General features: G+C 45.1%; 1 protein-coding gene and 1 pseudogene across 31 annotated transcripts in view; one reads left to right on the top strand and one right to left on the bottom strand.

Moving 5' to 3' along the window:
* Nucleotides 1-477: 477 nt before the first annotated feature.
* Nucleotides 478-8884, bottom strand: LOC103789761 (chromatin target of PRMT1 protein pseudogene; annotated as a pseudogene).
* LOC103787315 (uncharacterized) overlaps nucleotides 6416-10580 on the top strand; it is a 20332-nt gene continuing 16167 nt past the window's right edge. For 6 of the 31 annotated variants that reach the window (XM_078360482.1, XM_017967848.4, XM_078360494.1 and 3 more), the window contains exon 1: nucleotides 6416-6877. The gene's annotated coding sequence lies outside the window, so the exon portion shown is untranslated. Of the gene's footprint in view, nucleotides 7425-8609; nucleotides 8872-10580 lie in introns of all 31 variants that reach the window. The other 25 variants (XM_035284472.3, XM_078360489.1, XM_078360496.1 and 22 more) reach the window with 12 other exon arrangements.

The following is a 10580-nucleotide window of genomic DNA, read 5'->3' as shown; positions in this document are numbered from 1 at the left end:
GGTAGCAACCCTGACCAAATCAGAGCTGCTACCACATGTAAGCAACCTCTTATGCTGCCCTGTTGTGATGTCAATGTGCTCAATTTACTAAATTATCAATGTGGAAGAATGCATCTTTGAGCTCCAGACTTTCTTAACATTTTAAAGAGGCTTTTGAAGAGGATGTAACAGAACCCTACCTCAGAAATCTAAGCATCAGGGAGGAACACTTTTTTTTTCTGGGACCTTTCTGTGGGGGCAACAGAGATCAACAAAAGAAATGTTAGCATGTCAGAGCATCTGACAAGTGAGGGAAGGCAGAGGTAGGAAGAGGGTGTTCTAGCCACAAGGCTAATGCATTTGTGTTCAAAGAGAAGTCTGGGTACAGGAGGGGAAAATACCCCACCCCCGAAAAAGAAAACAAAAACAAAAAACCAAATCAAAGGACAAAAGGACTTCATACAATACAGTATCCAAAAGTAAAAGGAACACACTAAATGCACAAGCTGGTGGCAAGTAAGTCCATAGCCTATTGTGATAGGTCCATCCAGCATCAATCAGATTTCTTCTCATCTGTTATCTCAAGGCTATTTACAGACGTGTGGACTAACAAGAGTCTCTCACAGCAGGGTGGGCAGGCTTCAATCATTGGTTTCGGGATCTGTCTGCGCCATGTAGGCATCCAACTCAGCATCCAGGTGTCCTTTTGTTTTCGACATGGGTTGTCCAGCTGCTCCTTGGTCAATACAGGGCGAGCAAGGGCACCTCTCCCTCGTCCACGGCCTCGGCCTCGGCCTCCAAAGCCCCCTCTTCCCCGACCTATCATACCCCGACCTCCACCACCGATTCTGCCGCGACCCACAGCTCCACGCCCTAGGCCCCCTCTCCCAGGACCTCCACGACCTCGAACACCACCTCTTCTTAAGCCCATTCGGGGAGCTACGGCTCGTCCACCTCGGAGCAGGTTTTGACCTCGGAGCGACATCCCGCCCCTAAGCAGGGTTCTGGTGGCACGTCCCCCACGTAGTCCTCCTCTGGGCAAGTCTCTCTGGATTATGGGTAGGCCTCGTCCTCCGATTGCTCCCCTGGCCAGGGCCCCTGTGGGTCGGCCTAACCGTGCCTGGATGTTACTCTTACCCAGGCGCCGCTTTCAGCTCTGCTTCAGTTTTAATGCTGCCTGGACAGAGGGTCTATTCTCCATCTGCTGGGCCAGGCTTCTGTTTCTGGCACCGGCTAGCTGCTGTTGTTGCTGCATGGAAGCCCGAAATTGTTCTTCAGCATATTAGTGAAGCGCTCATTTAGAGACATCTTGGTGGTGCTTTTTAGCACAACTTTCGGCGCCGGGGACCGGCCGAACCCGGCCTGCCCTTTCCTGACTTTCGTCTGCAGCGGCCGCCAGCTCCGTCTCAGTGTCCAAAACCCTTCACTTCCTTCTTATACCTTTTAGTAACTCAACATTAGAGAACTCACAGTGGGCAGGTAGCCTATATATGTAAGAAATCTGGGACAGCCTTCAGAAATTTCTGACAGTTTCAGGTATAAGAAACCTCATGAATTTAAGATAATGTTAAAAATTCTTCCAGTGTTACCAAGTCACTCAACGTGCATTGGAGAGAAACCCTGTGAAGGTCAGATGTGGGAAAGCTTTACTTCTGCCTCACGTGTTAATACTTCACAATTTGAAAGAGGCCAAAAGCATTATGAATGTTAGAAATATGAGAATGCCTGGCTGGGCGCCGGGGCTCATGCCTGTAATCAATCACCTGAGATCGGGAGTTCGAGACCAGACTGACCAACAAGGAGAAACCCCATCCCTACTAAAAATACAAAATTTAATCCCAGCTACTTGAGAGGCTGAGGCAGGAGAATCGCTTGATCCCAGGAGGCGGAGGTTGCTGTGAGCCGAGATTGCACCATTGCACTCCAGCCTAGGCAACAAGCGAAACTCCGTCTCAAAAAAAATATTCAAATGCCTTCTCATGTGTGTATATATACACACACACACACACACACACAAACACACATTCACACTGGAGAGAAATCTTGATAATACAGAATTAGGGAAATATTGCGTCCGTTTTACAAGTCTTACTATACATGTGAAAATCCACACTGCAAAGAAACTGTATGAATGTAAATATATGGGAATGTGCTGGGTGTGGTGGCTCATTTCTATTATCCCAGCACTCTGGGAGGTTGAGGTGGGCAGCTGACTTGAGGTCAGGAGTTTTGAGACCAGCCTGCCAACGTGGAAAAACCTTGTCTCTACTAAAAATATAAAAATTACCAAGCATGGTAGCAGGTGCCTATAATCCCAGCTACTGGGAAGACTGAGGCAGGAGAATTGTGTGAATCTAGGAGGCAGAGGTTGCAGTGAGCTGAGATCACACCACTGCACTCCAGCCTGGGTGACAGAGCAAGACTCCATCTCAAAGAAAACAAACAAAAACCTGGGAATATTTTTAGCAATACGTATTTCTTAGGTGACTCAGAAAATACTCGCTGGAAGAATAAACTATGAATCTGAGGTGTTATGGAAAGTTTTCATATATTATTGTTTTTATACACAAGATAATTCATACTAGAGGAGAAACTGAAATAAATGACATGAAATTGAGATTGCCATTTTTTTTTGTTTTTAGATGGAGTCTCACTTTGTCACCCGGGCTGGAGTGCAGTTGCGTGATCTCCGCTCACTGCAATCTCTTTCTCCCAGGTTCAAGTGATTCTCCTCCCTCAGCCTCCCAAGTAGCTGGGATTACAGACATGTGCCACCACACCCAGCTAATTTTTTGTATTTAATTTCCTTTAAGCTTCCTTGCTTTTTGCTAGTAACTCTTTGTTAAGCCCTATGTAGCCGTTAAATATAGTAAGAAAATAAGTACATTCCTTGTACTTTAACCAAGTTATTTTTTTATTATTTTTTTTCTGAGACGGAGTTTCACTCTTGTTACCCAGACTGGAGTGCAATGGCACAATCTCGGCTCACCGCTACCTCCGCCTTCTGGGTTCAAGCAATTCTCCTGCCTCAGCCTCCCGAGTAGCTGGGACTACAGGCGCGCACCACCATGCCCAGCTAATTTTTGTATTTTTAGTAGAGACGGGGTTTTATCTTGTTGACCAGGATGGTCTCAATCTCTTGACCTCGTGATCCACCCGCCTCGGCCTCCCAAAGTGCTGGGATTACAGGCTTGAGCCACCGCGCCAGGCCGAGAGCTTTTAAACTGGAAGATAATGCTGCCAGGCTGCTGAGCATCGTCACTTAGTCATATAAGCCCCCTTTCATTCCCTTTCTCCTCTGGGAGTTTCCCTTCCTTTCCACTCTTTCTGAGCAACAACCCTCCAGTAGAAGCCTGTGGATACTCTCCTGCTGTTCGCTACCTCCTGCCACTGCTAACCTTTCAAAGCACGTCCCTAATAAAGCTTGTGTGCTATTGCCACCTTGTGGTCACATCCTTTTCCTTACTCAGCCAAGAAAGCACCTGAACACCCTACATATGGGTGTGGTTTTATTTTTCACATTTAGATCCCTAGTCCATTTGGAGTTTATTCTTGTATATGCTGTGATGTATAGTTTTAATTTCATCTTTTCTCAAATGGCTAACCACCTATATTAGACCTTTCAAATGACATTTTTTGCCCCATCAATCTGAGACATCACTTTTTTTTTTTGTTTGAGAGTTTCACTCTTACCCAGCCTGGAGTGCAATGGCATGATCTTGGCTCATGGCAAACTCTGCCTCCCAGGTTCAAGTGATTCTCCTGCTTCAGCCTCTTGAATAGCTGGGATTATAGGCATCCGCCATCACAGCCAGCTAATTTTGTATTTTTAGTAGAGACAAGGTTTCTTCATGTTGGTCAGGCTGGTCTGGAACTCCCGACCTCAGGTGATTCATCTGCCTTGGCCTCCCAAAGTGCTGGTATTACAGGTGTAAGCCACCATACCCAGACAATTTTTTGTATTTTTAGTAGAGATGGGGTTTCACTATGTTGGCCAGGCTGGTTTTGAGCTCTTGAATTCAAGTGATCTTCCCACCTCGGCTTCCCAAAATGCTAGGATTACAGGCGTGAGCCACCACACCTGGCAAAATACCACATTTACACATGAAAGTTCTACATGTTCATGAGTCTATTTTTAGATATTTTATTAGTCTGTTTCTGCTTCATGTGCTAGTACCACATAGTTTTAATTATAGAGGCTTTGTAGTATGTTTATTTTTATTTTACAATAATTTAATTCTTTCCGTTGTGTGAAAGCTGCCAACAGTATGTTTTAATATCTGTTATTCATTATTTGTTTTTCTTTTGTTTCTGTTTTTCTTTTTTGACACAAGGTCTCCATCTGTCCCCAGAATGGAGTGCAATGGCACAATCTTGGTTCACTGCAACCTCTGCCTCCTGGGTTCAAGTGATTCTCCTGCCTCAGCCTCCCAAGTAGCTGGGACTACAAGTGCATGCCACCACACCCAGCTAATTTCTGTATTTTTAGTAGCGACGTGGTTTCATCATGTTGGCCAGGATGGTCTCCATCTCCTGACCTCATGATCCATCCACCTCAGCCTCCCAAAGTACTGGGATTACATGTGTGAGCCACCGCACCCAGTCTTGTTTTATTTTTCTTGGTTATTATCAGATTTTGTTCTTCCACATCAACTTTTAGTATCAATGTACCTAACTCCAGAAAAAACTTTTGGTATTTTTATTGGGATTATGTTACATATCTGAATAAACATGGGGAGTATGTCTGGGATCAGTGCTATTTTAAAACATACAAAATGTGGTGCTGGCCCATGTGGTAAGATCAGAAAAATAACAATAGAAATACAAATTTGTGGCTGGGCACAGTGGCTCATGCCTGTAATCCCAGCACTTTGGGAGGCTGAGGCAAGAGGATCACCAGTTTAGGAGTTCGAGAGCAGTCTGGCCAATATGGTGAAACCCTGTCTCTACTAAAAATACAAAAATTAGCTGGGCCTGTAGTCCCAGCTACTCGGGAGGCTGAGGCAGAAGAATCGGAAGAATCGCTTGAACCTGGAAGCAGAGGCTACAGTGAGACAAGATCTCGTCACTGCACTTGAGCCTGGGCGACAGTGAGATTCTGTCTCAAAAAAAAAAAATTAAAAACATTTTTTTTTTAATAGAGATGGTGTCTTCCTATGTGCCCAGACTATTCTAAAAATCCTGGCCTCAAATGATCCTCCCACCTTGGCCTCCCAAAGTGCTGGAATTACTGGCATGAGGCACCGTGCCCAGCCAGAAATACTTGATGAAGACAAAATAAATAAAGATTTATAGAAATACTGAAAACGTGACCTGGCATAGTGGCTCATCCCTATAATCCCACCATTTTGGGAGGCCGAGATGGGTGAATCACGAGGTCAGGAGTTACAGATGAACCTGGCTAACATGGTGAAGCCCATCTCTACTAAAAATACAAAAAATTAGCTAGGTGTAGTGGCAGGTGACTGTAATCCCAGCTACTTGTGAGGCTGAGGCAGGAGAATCACTTGAACCTAGGAGCGTTTTATATATATATATACTTTTTTTTTTTTTTAATAGAGACAGGATCGGGCTGGTGCGGTGGCCTGGCCGTGTGTGTGTGTGTGTTTTAAAGAGTCAGGTCAGGCTGGGCATGTAGTTGTAATCCCAGCACTTTGGGAGGCCCAGGCGGGTGGATCACCGGAGGTTTAGGAGTTCGAGACCAGCCTGGCCAACATGGTGAAATCCCATCACTACTAAAAATACCAAAATTAGCCAGGCATGGTGGCGCGTGCCTGTAATCCCAGCTACTGGGGATGGGGCGGGGCAGGGGGGGCTGAGGCAGGAGGATCGATTGAACCTGGGAGGCAGAGGTTGCAGTGAGCCAAGATTGCGCCATTGCACTCTAGCCTGGGCAACAGAGCTAGACTCCGTCTCAAGAAAAAAAAAGAAAGAAATAGGAGCTTGCTATTTTGCTCAGGCTGGTCTCGAACTCTTGGACTCAAGGTATCCACCTGCCTATTCTCCCACAGAGCTGGAATTACAGGCGTGAACCACTGCGCCCGCCCGGGAAAAGCTTTGGAGGAGCATCTTCTGGGGTGCGTCCCAGGCCACATCCTGGCCCTCCAGCCCATCTGGCCACTTGAGCCGCGGGCTAGGCCGGGTCACACCTCTAAACCGCTCCCGAGTAGGGGGCCCCGACCCACACTTCCGTCCAGAGACCCGGTTCTAACTTCATCTTTTTCTCTGAACTTGTTTCTGCATCCCGCTCTGCGAGCCAACTCGAGGCCCCGTCCGCACCCACCCGGGAAAAAACTAGGATAAAAATTCCGTGTTCGACCGGGTCGTAGGTGGTAGAAACTCCAGCCCCGGAGCCCCGCCTGGCCCGAAGCTCAGAAGGGAAGTGACGTCAGCGCGCCACCGCCGTCTTTTCCGGCGCTGGCTCTGAGTGTTCTGTGCTATTTCGCTTTTATGGTGCTGGAGTTCACCCGGCTGTGGTGAGTTCTGCCTGCTTCGGGGTCGCGGAGGTAGCAGCGGGGAGGCAAAGGAAGCATTGGGCCTGGTCGCCCCGGAGCCTCTCGGATCCAGCTCGTTTCACTTGCTTCTCCAGGGGCTGTCTTTCCTCCCGGCGCGGCCACTTCCGATAGTAGGCACACTCGGTCGGTCCCTGTCAGGAGCCGGGTTGGGAAGTGTGTTTGTCCCGCTTCCGCGGGGTGTTTTCTGGAGTGCTTCCATCCTCTGTGCTCCCCTCTTCAAAAGCTTGGAAAGCAGCCTTTGTGAATTTTTTCTTTCCGAAAGGAAGAGAATTTCACTGTCTTTCTTGCGAGATTGGCTCCGGCCGCGCATCCTCCTGCCTCAGGAACCTGGCGATTCCGGCGTGTTCCTGGTGAGCACCGGCAGAAGACTGGTTTCAGGAGAGGTCTGACTTCCATTCTTTGCTAAAAATGTCTCATCTGAGAATCTGGCGTTGTTTGATGTCGTTTACTTATTTTTGACACATTACATTCGGATGGAAAAAATACAGTTGTTTAGGGTGTGCGTGTTTTTGTATGTATTATGAACGTGTAGACTGTAAGCCTTTAGTTTTTCATTTTCATTTTCTTGGACTTCATTTTCCCCCCAGTTGTTACCAGCTCCAAGCCTTTCTACTAAAGAAAGGCAGGCTGGGCACGGTGGCTCACGCCTGTAATCACAGCACTTTGGGAGCCAAGGCGGCGTATCACCTGAGGGCAGGAGTCCCAGACCAACCTGGCCAACGTGGTGAAACCCTGTCTCTAGTAAAAATACAAAAACTAGCAAGGCGTGGTGGCGGGGCCCATGTAATCCCAGCTGTTGGAGATAAATAAAATGCTCGGTGCTGCAAAGTGAAATCAGCATTCAGGCAAAAGTTTTCCAAGCAAGGCATTTCTACAGAAGGGTGCGTTTTGCGGATGGAGCATTGGCGGGAGCACACCGGGGAAGGGAAGGTAAGGGGTTTTATCTCTGAGGCAGGATTCCTACCTCCCTGTCACTCCCCCAAGAGTTGGGGTCGGACTGCAGACTATTGGCTATTTGTGAATATTTTCCCCAAATAAGGAAGGGAAGGGGGATGTGTGAGTCACAATGTTGGGACATGCGGTTTTGAACGGTGGAATAGTTGTAGAGTGGGTAGCCAAAGGAACAGATGTGAGTTATCGATTAGGGAAGGTTGTTTATAGTAACTAGAGGCAAGGAGGCATGGAGAACAAGAAAGTTGAGTTTGAGAATAAAGACCTGGGAAGTTAACAGGCTGAACTTTTGAAGATAAATTCAGAGAACTATATTATATCTTACACAGCTACTCCGAAGGCTGAGGCAGGAGAATCGCTTGAACCCTGGGGGCGGAAGTTTCAGTGAGCCGAGATCCCGACACTGCACTCCAGCCTAGGCTACAAGAGCAAAACTCTGTCTCAAAAAACAAAGAAAAAAGAAAGGCAATAATACTCAGGTGTTCTCTTAATGTGAAGTTGCCTTCAATAGGGGCCTCAAGGAAGAAAGGATGGAGGTTTGATTACACTGATACTAGGATTATTTATTGTTATAATTAGATACTAGGATTATTTATTATTATAATTAGAATATTATTCTAGTATTAGTGTAATAAAGTAGTATCTACAGAATTTATTCTTCTTAACAGCATGTTTGGTCTAAGTGTCGTTTTTACATTTTTTCCGAAAAATTTGATCCTAAGGAAAACTTGAACATCTGACACACCCAGTTTAGTATATTTATTTATTTTTTTTTAGCATTGTGCTTGTTTTCTTTCTCCTCAAGTAAATAAATCTTATGGTGAACAATTTGAGTGTAAACTGAGCATGAATTGCACACGTCATACTTGACCTTTAAATACTTGGTAATGTGTCTCCTAAAAAAAAGGCATTGTCATACTAAAACCACAGTACTACTATTTCACTTAAATAAAAAATAATGTCATGAAATGTTGACTTTGTGTAATAACTAAAATTCTCCTCATTGATGCAACATATGCTCTTAGGTGTTTTTGGATCTAAGATCCATTCAGGATTTTTGCATTGTAATTTCTAGTGTCTTCAGTGTCTGTTTACCTAGAACAGTTATTGTCTAGTATGTTGACTTTCACAGAGTCACATTCTCTCTCTTTTTTGTTTTTAAAGATGGGGTTTCTCCATGATGGCCAGGCTGGTCTTGAACTCCTGATCTCAGGTGATCCACCCACCTCGGCCTCCCAAAGTGCTAGGATTACAGGTGTGAGCCACGGTACCCAGCCGTCACATTCTCTTAGAAAGTCATACAATCAAATATTTCTTTGGATTCTCATGGTGTGTATAAATATTCCTTTATTTCATGGGATTTCCTACAAACCTGCAATTGGATCCAGAGGAGGAGCTGACAACCTGTGTTTGACAAGGGCTGACAGTATGTACTTCATGCTTTGGAGACCATAAAGTCTCAAGTTACTCAGTTTTGTCTTAGTGACTTGATGTCCCATGATTTGTTGTTCATTCTCTGTCACGGTGCTAGTGACAAACCACAAAAGAAAAAGTTAATCTGCATAAGAGGCATGGATTGACTCTGGAATACCAGAGGGCTGTACTCTACATCTTCTGTTGGTGCCTGCCAGAGGCTTCCAATAAATAGATGATATTTAACGTGGACACGTTGAGTATCATTGGGTCTGCTGGATCAAGTGCACCAAGTGCTTTGGAAGCCTGCACTGCAGCCTGAAATTGCTCTGGTGTACAGTTGAAACTAGAATCCCTACAGGCAAGTGTGTGGGTGTAAAAGCACCTGTAACTGTAAATGTTGCCTCCAAAATTCAAGAGGCCTACAGATGGTATTTCTATTGATAGTTCTATTTTTAGTTTTTCTTTTCTTTTTTTTTTTTTTTTTGAGACAGTCTCACTCTGTCGCCCAGGCTGGACTGCAGGTGACGAAATCTCGGCTCACTGCAACCTCTGCCTCCCAGGTTCAAGCAGTTCTCTGCCTTAGTCTCCCAAGTGGCTGGGATTACAGGCACCTGCCACCATGCCCTGCTAATTTCAGTATTTTTAGTAGAGACAGGGTTTTACCCCCTTGGCCATGCTGAGTCTTGAACTCCTGACCATGTGAGCCACCATGCCTGGCCTATTTTTAGTTATTTGAGATCAGAGATATTGCTAGTGATAATTTTACAGGCATGAGCCACTGCGCCTGAATATTGTTCTTTATAGTGGCTGTACTAATTTACGTTCCCACCAATTTCATACAAGGATTTTCTTTTCACCACATCCTCATCAGCATTTATGATTCCCTGTCTTTTTTTTATAAAAGCCTCTAAATGAGGTGAGATAATACCTCATTGTGGTATGTGTGATTTGTATTTCTCTGATGATTAATGATGTTGAGCATTTTTTCATATAACTGTTGGCTATTTGTATGTCTTTTTGAGAAACATCTATTCTGACCTTTTGCTAATTTTTTTTGGATCAGATTTTTTTTTTTTGCTATCAAGTTGTTTGAGTTCCTTATCTATTCTGATTATTAATCCTTTGTCAGGTGGATAGTTTATATTTTCCTCCATACTGTAGATTGTCTCTTCACTTTTTTGATGTGTTTCTTTTGCCGTGGAAAAGCTTTTTAGCTTGATGTAATCTCATGTGTTTATTTTTGCTCTCGTTGCCTGTGCTGTTTTTTCTAACCAAAAATCTTTACCCAGATCAATGTCCTGGATGTTTCCCCATTGTTTCTAGTAACTAGATTGTTACTGGTCTTCCTCTAGTAATAATTTTATAGGTTTTTTATTTTTATTTTTTTGAGACGGAGTCTTGCCAGTCACCAGGCTGGAGTGCCAGTTTTGTGATTGCAGCTCACTGCAACCTCCACCTCCCGGATTCAAGCGATTCTCCTGCCTTAGCCTCCTGAGTAGTTTGGACTGCAGGCGCCCACTACCATGTCCAGCTAATTTTTGTGTTTCTAGTAGAGATGGGGTTTCACCATGTTGGTCAGGAAGGTCTCAATCTCCTGACCTTGTGATCCACCCACCTGGGCCTCCTAAAGTGATGGAATTACAGGCATGAGCCACTGCGCCCAGCGTTTTGTTGTTGTGGTTTGTTTGTTTTTTGAGATGGAGTTTTTTTCTTGTTGCC

The sequence above is a fragment of the Callithrix jacchus genome, chromosome 22 (assembly GCF_049354715.1).
Source record: "Callithrix jacchus isolate 240 chromosome 22, calJac240_pri, whole genome shotgun sequence".
NCBI classification, from domain to species: Eukaryota; Metazoa; Chordata; class Mammalia; order Primates; family Cebidae; genus Callithrix; species Callithrix jacchus.
The sequence above is the reverse complement of the archived record's forward strand: the minus strand, read 5'-3'. Positions and strand labels throughout refer to the sequence as shown.